The sequence below is a fragment of the Schistocerca piceifrons genome, chromosome 1 (genome assembly GCF_021461385.2).
Source record: "Schistocerca piceifrons isolate TAMUIC-IGC-003096 chromosome 1, iqSchPice1.1, whole genome shotgun sequence".
NCBI classification, from domain to species: Eukaryota; Metazoa; Arthropoda; class Insecta; order Orthoptera; family Acrididae; genus Schistocerca; species Schistocerca piceifrons.
Window position 1 is genome coordinate 512,022,166 of NC_060138.1, and position 12,469 is coordinate 512,034,634.

General features: G+C 42.5%; 1 protein-coding gene across 1 annotated transcript in view; it reads right to left on the reverse strand.

Annotated features, from left to right (window-relative positions):
• LOC124783406 (ankyrin repeat domain-containing protein 29-like) overlaps positions 1–12,469 on the reverse strand; it is a 610,650-nt gene that overhangs the window by 406,320 nt on the left and 191,861 nt on the right. The window lies entirely within an intron of this gene.

Genomic DNA, 12,469 nt, shown 5'->3' on the forward strand with positions numbered 1-12,469 from the left:
GAGGCAGATAAAATCCCTGACCCCGCCGGGAATCGAACCCGGGATCCCGTGCGCGCAAAACGAGAACGCTACCGCAAGACCACGAGCCGCAATACTGACCACAGAAATGTATGGCTTATAGGGAGCAGCCCGACCACTGTACACCATTCTGTTTAATCCCCTACGCACAACAATGATTCTAGCCTGACTGTTGGTAGCACTCTGGGACTCACGAAAGATTCCTTCAGCTGATTTCTTGCGATTTTTTGCAACCATCCTCCGCAATAGTGCACTGTCCCAGTCCGTCAGTACAAGAGTCTTTGTTTAGCTGTGGTTGTTCCTTCGCTTTTTCACTTCACCATCGCAGTCGAGTTGGGCAACTTCAATGGGTTGACATGTCGCTCATGCATTTGTTCCTCAGATCATATCCAGTGACTAGCCCACGTTCGAAGTTCTGCTGACTGACACTCCACCCTTACTCCTTCTCTACTGACAACGCAATAGTCTCCGCCTCCTTTTATACTGGCGAACGCGACACTGGTGACATCTAATGGTCAATTCCGCGTTACAGAGATGTGTTCGGATGCTTTGAATCTGACAGTGTACGTTCACTGATGGCGATCTTCTGTTCTTACATATCTCGTGGGAGAACGTCTGGTAGCAATGTTCAGAGATCATACATGAAAAAAACCAACGAGAATCGAAATCTGAGTGGGAGGCTCGGTCAGACAGCTTAAAGGTCAAGGCAGCTCATCGTGAGAAGCACACATTCAAAGTTCGAGTCCCAGTCCAGCAGAAATTTTCATTAGCCACGAAATTCACTGCACTCCCGCATCTGTATTTCAGATGCGTTCACAGTGTTATCATCTCTAGTGAAAACATCTGCCCTTATTTCATAATCATTTATCCCAATTATTTTCACTTAATTTAATTCAAAAGCACTGTACATCCAGTTTCCTACAGAATAGAGAGAGATAACTTTCACGAGAAAGATCTGCCACAGTACGTTAATGCGAAATAAAAACGAAAGTCTCAGCCACTCAAATATATGTTCACATCTTTTCGACAAGTGTCGGTGGTATTTGCAGTATATACTGCACGTCTGGTGTCTTCATTCAAGCTAACCGAGAAATACCTTAAGTAAGACTGGCTTTAGTACAATATATTTATGGACGATAAGGCGAGAGCGCCATGGCAATAATTTAATCAGAAAAAGTGCGCTCTCTCCTTACTTGTTTGTTATCAATACTATTGAGAGTTTAGGGCGCTAAGAAATGTTGGCAAGCACAGAGTAGTGGCGCATAGTTATCAAGAAACTAGACAATCGAGTAGGAAAAGTGGGGGAGAGGGGAAGAAGCTGGTGGTGGTAGAGGACAAGCCGTTAAGCTACGAAGATTGCCTTTGAAATGTGCTGCTGCAGCAGAATGCTAAAGATTAGATGGGCAAATCGCGTAACTAATGAGGAGGTGTGAATAGAACTGGGTAGAAAACAAATTTGTGACACAATTTGACTAGAAGATGGGATCGGCTGATAGACTTCAAGGAATCACCAACTCAATATTGGAGATGTGTGTGGGGGTGTCGGCGCGAGGGAGGGAAGGGGGAGAAGGGAAAGGGGTAAAAAGTGCTGAAGGGACCCAAGAGATGAATACCGTTAGTAAGCAGGTTCAGGATGTAGGCTGAAGCAGTTATTCCTAGAATAGGATTGACTAACGTGAACAGCTGCAGCTAACCAGTCGTCGGACTGAAGACTACAACAACAATTGCTTCTCTAATCTCTGTGGTTTCTTTTTTCTTAACATTAGCGCTGCTCCACTAGTAATATTCTGTCAATTTTTTTGCTTTGTTTTTAATATCTGCAACAAGATGCATCTTATTCCAGATATCAGACCAAAGTTATATTTCAAGAATCCTCATATCATAACTGATGTAGGCGCTTTGGTGTATGACTTGACCCTTATTAAATTCCTTGCTTTCTTTCACTGACGTTTCTTGTCTTCCACATTTGATACAAGTAATTAGGACTGGTGTCGCAGTTCTCCTAGTCCGTAAGTATTCGAATGTGCCTTTTACGCACTCAGTCTGAAGCAATTAGTCCGATCCGAACATCTCTACCGAATCGAACAAAGTATAAAAAGGTTCCAGTGCTGATAAGCAGTAATGCTGGATATTTAAGGACGCTGTCGAAGCTGCTCCGGTACAGATGCCAAACACATCAGGGCATAAACGGACGGTTCCAGCCCCTCAGTCTGCAATTACATATTCCGTTGTGCTGCGGCCCTTGCACTGATGCACGGAGATCTCGTTCCCGTGCTGGCGCGGCACAAAGTCGGCACGCAAGACGCGTTTTATGCGCGGAGGCGTGTGGCCATTTCATCGCGGGGAGTGCCGGCATTCCTCGGCTTTTACTCGCCGCCTCTCGTCGCCGCAATCCCCGGTGTATCTCGCCGAGGAAATATGGCGGCCGATTCCGGGCTGCGTGCAACCGGAACTAGGAGAGGAAAGCAAAGGAAAGGAAAGGAAAGGGAATTCAGGGGAAGGCAAGATGGTCCCAGCAGCGGAATGTTGCTGGTTTTTTCGTTTGCGCGGGCGTCGTCTGCCGCTGCTGCTGGCTATAGTGGAGTCACACGCAAGGTTAGAGTCGTACAACTACCGTAGGCTACTGTAGAACATCATACAATGATGGGCCAAAACATTATGATCACCTGCTTAATAGTTTCTTTAAAGTCAGTAGTGTCATTAGACTTGTGTATTTACATTGTTACATTTACACATACACAATCATAATTTCGGCTTCATAGTGCCATTATCAAGTGTTTTAAGTGTTATAAATTGCCTAAGATGGCATACTGTCGTATTAAAATACACTATTAGACACATTGTATTTAATACGACAGTATGCCATCTTAGGCAATTTATAACACCTGAAACATTTGATAATGGCACTTTGAATCCGGAATCATGATTTTGTAAGTGTAAATGTAACACTGTAAATAAACAACAGTCTAATGGCTGTTCTGATTTTAAAGAAATATGTTATGACTGTGGCCCCTCATTATGAAAAAATAAAAAAAAATATTAAATGCTTAATATTTTGTTTCTCCGTCTTTGGAACGAAATGCGTCATTGATAATGTGCATCATGCATCAGACAGTTTGTGGATAGGTTTGTGGAGGAATCTGACATTAAATATCTACGCACAGGACACGTAATTCGCTTAAAGAACGGGCTGCTGTTTAGGGTACGCGGTGATGGCACCCGATAGCGACCTACAAGTGTTCCGTAGGATTTACATCAGGCTAATTTAGTCGCCGAGAGATCAACATGTGACCACTATAATGCTCCTCAAACCACTGTAGCAGGATCCTGGCTCCGAGACACGGGCAATTATATTGCTGAAAGGTAACATCGCCGTCCAGGAAGTCATCAATAATTACGGACTCCAGGCGGTTTGCAGCTGTCAGCGCGCCTTTGATTACTACCGCAGGAGAATGTCTCCATAGCATAATGCTGCTCCTACCAGCCTGAGTTCGTGGCGCGCTGCACGTTTCAAGTCCCCTTTCAGTTCGTTGACGGCGTTTGAGGTAATGACCATCGGCCTCGTGTAGCAAAAGCGTGATTCACCCGAGAAACCGACAAATTTCAGATTGATCGATGGTCGAATCCCGATGGTCCTGTGCCTGCTGCAATTGCAATTGACGATATCGTTAGATCAACGTGTGAACACGTAGGGGTGATTGGTGCGGTGCTCCATGTTCAACAATGTACCATGAACGGAGTGCTCCGAAACAGTTGTGCATACACCAATACTGCGCTCTTTCGGCAGATATGCAGCAGATCACTATTTACCTTACTTTACGGAGAAGACAAGCCTCCAAATCCCACATTCTGTGAAGAATCGTTGATATCTAATCATTTAACACCTAATGGTAATTTCACTGTCCTCCTACCTCTTTCTGTAGATGCTCACGGCAGTAGCATGTGAACATTCGACCAGCTCTGCGTAATAATAATCTGCCCTCTGTCAAAGGGTAAGGTGTCACGCAAATCCAACACCTTCCGTGAAAACCCTGACATGATAGCAAATCCGGCAGTATGTCACATAGCTCCGAATAAATCCTGACATTAAAATAACCAAAGCAATACGATCAACGAGTGAGCAAATGGAATACCACAGACTAACACAAGAACGCCTAAATGCATGTCATACCTTCCCACCGTGAAACAGACGCAGTTCCGAGGGAAGAAACGAGAACAGAAGCCGAGAGCAGAGTCGTGTAGGCTAGGAGGCCCTACGATAAGGGATGGACACCCACGTCGCCAGCCGACCGCCAGGACCACCCCCCAGCCCATGTTAAAAGATAGAGCCCTCCAGAAAAACAGTATAGATCTTACGATAACACTAAAAGGACCACACCAGCTGAAAGTTTTAGCGTGAGACTATACGCGACTCTGTTAAGTTGCAAACGTTAAAAACATTGCCCCACCACGAAAAGTATAACGTTTCTCATTGGATAGACAGAATTTTTGTAGGCGGAGCTTAAGGTTAACATTGAAACCCTGATTGGTCAGTTGAAAACGCAGCCAGATACCTTTTTCTTAAACCAACTTCGGGAAATTGTAGTAAGGAGAAGTTAGAGGGGAGTTCCTTCCGAGATGGCGAGGTGCGTGGAGCTGCGCCTCCCGCCGCCCCCTGACGCTGCCTAAACACCGACAAGGTAATGAACGCACGCTGTGCCCCCATAAGGCTTCACTCAGAACTGCAGAAACCTCATCTGTTACCTCCCATTTTTATGTAATACTAGTGTCGATCGTCAATTAAACTTCATGGTATTCACATTTGCTACTAGAAGTTAAAATCTGAAAAGCGATGATTTTTCTGTTATATAATTATTGAGAAGCCACACCAGCCACTGTAATTTACAAGTTAAACAAGTAATTAAAGATAATTGAGGGTCACTGTAGACCATTTGGATAGTTTTTCTTTTTTATGAAACTTAACTTAAATCTAGATTATAGATGTGATATGGCATAGGTCATCCTTCGATCCATTGTAGAGCTTGGAAACCCATTCAGGGAATATTCGTTCACATTTTTGTTGAACGCAGTTGGTTTTTATCATCCTGTATTAAAATATTTCCTTTTATCAATAGTGCAATTTATAATCAATGTTTTGTGAGTAGAATAAAAATTCCAATGGTAAACTTAAATACTTTTTCGACGTTATTTTACCAGCTAACTAAAAATAGGAAAGCCTTGAACCCCTTCCACTAAATTTAGTTAGTATGAAGATTCTTTTACAGGGAGTGCAGTGGAGCTGACGCTGAAATCATTAAGTATTTGATTATATCATCGCTAGTCTCACTGAACTCTTCTGAACTCTACATGTCATGTGTGGTCTGGCGTCTCCTTACCAGCAACAGGTCCCAGGTTCAAACTAGTCAATTCCCTAAAAAATACGCTCAGAGCGTCGTTGCGCGAAAGTGGTAGGGAGACACGACTTAGAACAGACAGACACCACGCAGAATGTTACAAAAGTCGCTTATCTTAATTGATTTCCTAATTTGCAGCCCATATCTTCGCTCGTGTGTGCTCCGCTTACACACTTTTGTTACCGCATCACGAGTCCGCAACGCCACCAGGCGGCATTCAACGTTGCCGTGGCCAGTAGCCATAATGTTCTGGCTGAGGCACTCCATTGGCGGTGCCAAAAACGTTTCGTAGCACCGAACGTATTACGGAATTTTGTCAATAATTCATATATTTCATAAGATATTTTAGCAAACGAAACCTATAGGGAAACAAATATAAACACTTATTACAACACAGCCGGCCGAAGTGGCCGTGCGGTTAAAGGCGCTGCAGTCTGGAACCGCAAGACCGCTAAGGTCGCAGGTTCGAATCCTGCCTCGGGCATGTATGTTTGTGATGTCCTTAGGTTAGTTAGGTTTAACTAGTTCTAAGTTCTAGGGGACTAATGACCTCAGCAGTTGAGTCCCATAGTGCTCAGAGCCATTTGAACCATTTTGAACTTATTACAACAGCACCCTTGTTATGCACAGTAAGAGTTTGATATATTCCTGGAGAACATCATGATAGCAAGCGTTTACGTAAAAGAAAGAGAGAGAATGGTTGCTTTAGCTATCTTTTTAGCATGTCTGCATGAGATATAAAACGTAACAACACTACCACCGAAAATCTGTCTCACACACACAAATGCACGAGAGTGAAAACTAATCAACAGGACAACACTTCACTGTTCACAGGGTATGTTCGGTCACTTTTACGTGGCAGTCACAAGTAGGGGGTGTTTTGATGTATGGTTGCTTAAGGCACCGGTTGAGATCGGGTATGAACTACCATGTTAACGAAACAGCCAACCTCAGCTAACAACTGCGCTCTAGCCGTTACCGAGTCATTTATGTGCTCCGCTTTGGGCTGTGCTTGCGGGTTGTTTCCTCTTATGATTTTGAAATGAGTGCCGCGAGCAATCTTGCTGTGTCACAGGGTTCGGATACGACTCTCACAATACCAGTGTCCATTATTATATCGGTTCTGCGTTCTCAGGAGCACAGAACACGGACGAGCCCTGTAAGAGGGAGTGTGGCTGTCTGCCCCCCCCCCCCCCCCCCACACACACACTCCGCTCTTCACCTCTCGACAGCCAGACCATCGTTCGTGGAACGTTAGCGGCCGACTGCCAGAAAAGTGTTCGCTACAACATGAATGCCAGTACGAGAAATAATAGAGCATGTGTAAATTATTCGAACTTGTAATCTGAATTTTGCGAAGCAGATTTAATCAAATTACAAACATATAAAGCTAAAAGCATTGTACTCACCAAGAGAAGCAAATCCATCGCTTTGGGAAGACAGCTTCAAAATAATTAGTAGGAACGGTGTTGGAAATTCATTCGTCGCTCCTTCTTGTTGGCAAATAAAGCTGTCACTCTCAAAATGTAATCTTCAATTTTACACACGAATGACTTTTCACAGGACAGCATCCCAAAGGCACTCAGTCGTTCTTCTTTCATAGTGTTTCGTAGGAACACTTTAATTCTCTCGAGCACTGAAAAGCACCGCTCAGCTTCTGATATGGTGAGAGACATCGTGATTAGCAGTTCTAAAACTTTAACAGCCTCTTTCAAAATGTCACAAAGCTCATCCTCTAGAATCAGCGAAAGAAACGGAACTGCGCCAGAAACTGCTCTCAACTCAGGCCTAGCATAGAAGACTTGAAGCCTACCATTCAACTTTCTTTTTTCCAGAAATGTATGTGTGTTTGCAATTTCAAGGTATATGTCTGGAAAATTTGTGATGTGTGTTGTCAAACTGATTTACATCAAGTAAGTGGGCTAAAACGTAATTTTATTTCTAAAGCACGTCATTTCGTATGACCATCAAGAACAGTGGCTTCTTGGCAGGCATCGCTTCGTCATCTTCGAAACTTATCTCGTTTAGGATGGATCTCCGATGTTTTGCATTACCTATTGAATGTTCTGGATGTCTTGTTTTCCTTTGGTAGATTCGGTTATCTTCTTCTGAAACTGATTAAAAAGTACGTCTGCATGAGGCATTATCTTATAGAAAAATGACAGCCAGCAAATGAATTCGTTATCTTGCAGTCTCTGTATGAACCAACTATTTCAATAGCAGAAGATAGTTTTATGCTCTCACTTGTTTCTATGGCTTTCATAACAGTAATAAGATTTTCCCTGTTTTGAAGAGCATCTTTTACTACTCGCGAATGGTACTTCCATCTCATGATACACAAATGGGGCAGGTTTTTTGAATAATCCTGTGCAACACTTTCGATCTCTGTGGCGAGTTAGAAAAGAAAGAAGAAATACCTGAAAGATGTGCAAAAAAGATGCGGCTTTGCTATTAACAGAGGCTACCCTAGAAATAATAAGGTTGAACTGTTGCGCAAAGCAATGGATGTAGTTTGTATTTGGGTATTTGTCTTTAAGTAATTTCTGAACGCGATTCGACTTGTCGTTTATAACGTTTGCACCGTTGTAGCTCTGAGCTATTAATCTTCATCTGTCATCGCCAATTAATGGTTCAATTTCTCAGTTATAGCATGAGCATTCTGACTTCCTGGATCGACAAAGTTCCAAAATCTCTCAACAGGTTTTCCACAAACAACATTATGCAAAACAATAACCAACTGGAATCCGCAATACAAATCTGTGATTTCATCCGCGATTATTGCAACATAATCGGCATATTTTATTTCTTTACGAACTTCATCATGGCATACTTCCAACATGCATGGCAGTAGTTCGTTCTGAATAGTCTTGCTAATGCCTTTGAACGCTGATGTTTGACTGAGATGAACTTGAAGATCTTTATCCAGTTCCGCGCTGAACTGAATTAGCTCACAAAAAAAAAACCTTTTTTAAGAGGCATCAGATTCATCGTCACCTCTGAGAGCCAGTTCCAAAGCACCACAGAACCGAATACAGTTTACAATTAAATTTAATATATTATATTCTTTTCTACACGTTTGTTGTGGCTGTCAATTTCTTGTCTATATTGCATATCTAATTTCTGATGAATGTTGGTTTAGGCTGGAAATGAAAGACGAAGTACATTATCCATGTGTCGCTTTGAAATTTTATGTGCTTTCATTTTAGACCATGTATGCCCAATAGCAGTTATTCCGGTCTTATACCAATGATCATCTCCCCCAAACAGCTCACAAGGAAAACAAAAAACTGTGTTGCTTTCTTCACAGCCACAAATCCCTTTGTTCTTTTGGTAAGTTTCTGAACTGAACTTACAGCATCGATTTTTTGTTTGCTGCTGCAGATTCAGATTCGGGAGTGGCCTACCTAGTGTTTTTTATCCGAATTTTTCACTGTGAGTCCTGTCGCTAAATGGCGTTTTTAATAACTCATTTATTTTGTTCATGTTTGCTATTTTCACAGTCAAGTGAATTTTCCCTTAAGCATAACAGTGTGCACACAGCTATATAGGTCAATTACCTGACCTCACAATAACTACACCGTATTTGCACAGAACTGTATTACACAAACGTAACGAGTATAATCAGGAATACTACGTTGTTGTTTGGAAAAAAGGTTAGTTTTTTTGTTCTGTAGCAATAGCCCGGTTGTTGTGAAATACACCAATACTGAAATTGATGTCAAAATCAAAGGGATAATTATATTCAAATTATATATAGCTATTTATAATTTTAAATGTATGATTACTGTGTTTGATTTAAATAGGCATTAATTTACCTTTACAAATGCATTAGCATTAACTTGCAGAAAGATTGTAAAACGGGATTACAAGAAATTTGTGCCCCGATGTATTCCAACATCATCGCTAGATAGCAGAAACCCACATTCTCAACGTATTGTCCCGCACTACATTCGCAGTGCCCCCGAACATGTCCGAAAGAACAGATATCATCTTAGTATATATATAGTTAAGGCTCACCGGCCAATTGACCATTTTCTTCTTCTGTGCGAATGCACAAACAGTGCCCGAACTCCTACGGGAATCGGCAACGCGCCGCGAGTAATGAGCATAATGGGCGGGGGCACTACGAATGTAGTGGGGGACAATACGTTGAGATTGTGGGTCTCGCGGGAGGCGTGCCAGAGATAAATCCCTGCAGTCGCGCTATCCTATGTGTCCTCGGTGGCTCAGATGGATAGAGCGTCAGCCATGTAAGCAGGAGATCCCAGGTTTGAGTTCCGGTCGGGGCACACATTTTCATCTGTCCCCGTTGACGTATGTCAACGCCTGTAAGCAGCTAAGGGTGTTCATTTCATTGTAAGAAAATACATACTCTGAAACAACATTTTATGCCCAATTTGCATAGATTCCTCTTTCTTTCTTTTTCATACAAGTGGTGCCACGGCACAGCGGCACTACCTCAGAAGCTGCCCCTGCGTATCAGTGTAAGCAAGCACAGACTATGGTAGTTTTCCTAGTTGTTTTGGTCACTCAATATCACACCCACAATGCCTGTACGTTAGGTATTTTGTATACCCATCAAGCGTTACCTCATAACGATTGCTTTCTTTACATACGTAGTCGGTGTCTTACTAGAGTCCCCTAAACACCGGAAGCGGTGAAGTGTCTAGAAACTGAGGGAGGATATATAAAGGCTTAGCTAACCTACCCTACATTTTTGTTCTACATAGTTATCCTCCTGTCTGTTACTTAAAAATAAACCGTGCTAATAACAAAACTGAAACGCCGAATGTTCAAATGGTTCAAATGGCTCTGAGCACTATGGGACTCAACTGCTGAGGTCATTAGTCCCCTAGAACTTAGAACTAGTTAAACCTAACTAACCTAAGGACATCACAAACATCCATGCCCGAGGCAGGATTCGAACCTGCGACCGTAGCGGTCTTGCGGTTCCAGACTGCAGCGCCAGAACCGCGCGGCCACTTCGGACGGCCGGCAAATGTTCAATTCAGGTATTATTTGAAAAGATGGTTGATTTGTAACGTGAAACAAAGGGACGCGTAAAAATACAGAAATCAACACAGATGTCATATGGCGCTAGAAAACGAATTTCCTCAACAAAACGGTAAAATAAAAAACCTCAAAACAAAAATATATCAAACATCGCTTCAATACTTCGTCGGAATTATATGAAACATGTTTTAGTTACGCAGATGTTTATTATGTTTGTACATGTAAACTGTACTTGCATCAAAAGTTAGTTGCTTTGGTTACATACAAATGCCAAAGTTACGCGATCAGCCGATTTTCATTATTTATAAAATGCAATTTATATTCTTTAGGAATATAAAATACACAATGGACCAACACTGAATGATGCGGACTTCTAATTGTGTGGAAAAAAAGAAGTCGTCGACTCCCAGTTTCTCTCTTACACAATCATTTATGTCTCTTTCCCTACCATCGCCAAAACTACCGAACCGTACTTTCTGTTGAGCGCAGCTCTACATACGCTGCATCAGACCAGATGCACTCGTATAGTGATATGCCCCGAGAAAGCCAAATCCGCAGCCTGTAACTGATATACGCGAGCTTCACTACACTTACGAAAGGAAGAGGGAATATACTCGCTGGCACGCCGAGCAATGTACGTGGCAGGAATTTTAAACGTAAATGACACCGTGAAGCACGACGCATCTCTTGTAGCGCCACGCTTTCGCGCTTCCTAAATCTTTGATGAAACGAGCTCCTCTTCTTCGAATATTCTCTGTTTCCCATATTAATATCATCCGGCATCGATCGCAAACTGATGAGCAATACTCGACAACTGTGAAATGAGAGTTTCCTAAGCTACATTCTTCTTAAGTTGAACTCCCTCAGCTTTCTTCCAATAAATCTTCAGCCTGACATCTGCCATTTCCACTTTCAGTTTTACGCAGTCGTTCCATTTTGTATCTTTCCGTACGTTTACACCGAGATACCTGACGGATGCGACTGTTTCCACGGTTGTCTGGCAGTTGTGTAATCATACAGTAACGGTGATTTCCGCTTATTTGTGCGCAGTACGTTGCATTTGTTTACGCTCAGGGTCAACTGCCAATCTCTGCACCAAGCGTAGCTACTCTGCAGGTCTTTCTGCATTTCATACAATTTTCTAACGTCGCGAATTCACTATCGACAACAGCAGCAACTTAAAACGCAATCCACTAGCTCATTTGTATGTATCATGGACAGTAACGGTCCTAAAACAATTCCTTGTGGTTGTGTTCTTGTGGTCTTCAGTCCTGAGACTGGTTTGATGCAGCTCTCCATGCTACTCTATCCTGTGCAAGCTTCATCTCCGAGTAACTACTGCAACCTACATCCTTCTGAATCTGTTTATTGCATTAATGCCTCTGTCTCCCTCTACGATTTTTTGTCCCCCCCCCCCCCCCCCCGCGCTTCCCTCCAGTACTAAATTTATGATCCCTTGATGCTTCAGAACATGTCCTACCAACTGGTCCCTTCTTCTTGTCAAGTTGTGCCACAAACTCCTCTTCACCCCAATTCTTTTCAATACCTCCTCATTAGTTATGTGATATACCCATCTAATCTTCAGCATTCTTCTGTAGCAGCACATTTCGAAAGGTTCTATTCTCTTCTTGTCCACACTATTTATCGTTCATGTTTCACTTCCATACATGGCTACATTCCATACAAATACTTTCAGAAACGACTTCCTGACACTTAAATCTATACTCGGTGTTAACAACTTTCTCTTCTTCAATAACGCTTTTCTTGCCATTGCCAGTCTACATTTCATACCCTCTCTGCTTCGACCATCATCAGTTATTTTGCTCCCCAAATAGCAAAACTTCTTTACTACTTTAAGTGTCTCATTTCCTAATCTAATTCCCTCAGCACCTCCCGACTTAATTCGACTACAATTCATTTCCTTGGGGTACGCCCTACGTTATTTTTCGTCAGAATAATGTTCTCCGTAAAGTTTGATAATTTTTGTTCTATTTGCTAAGAAGTGATCAATCCAACTACAAAGCCGTACGTTCGTATTCCGATCT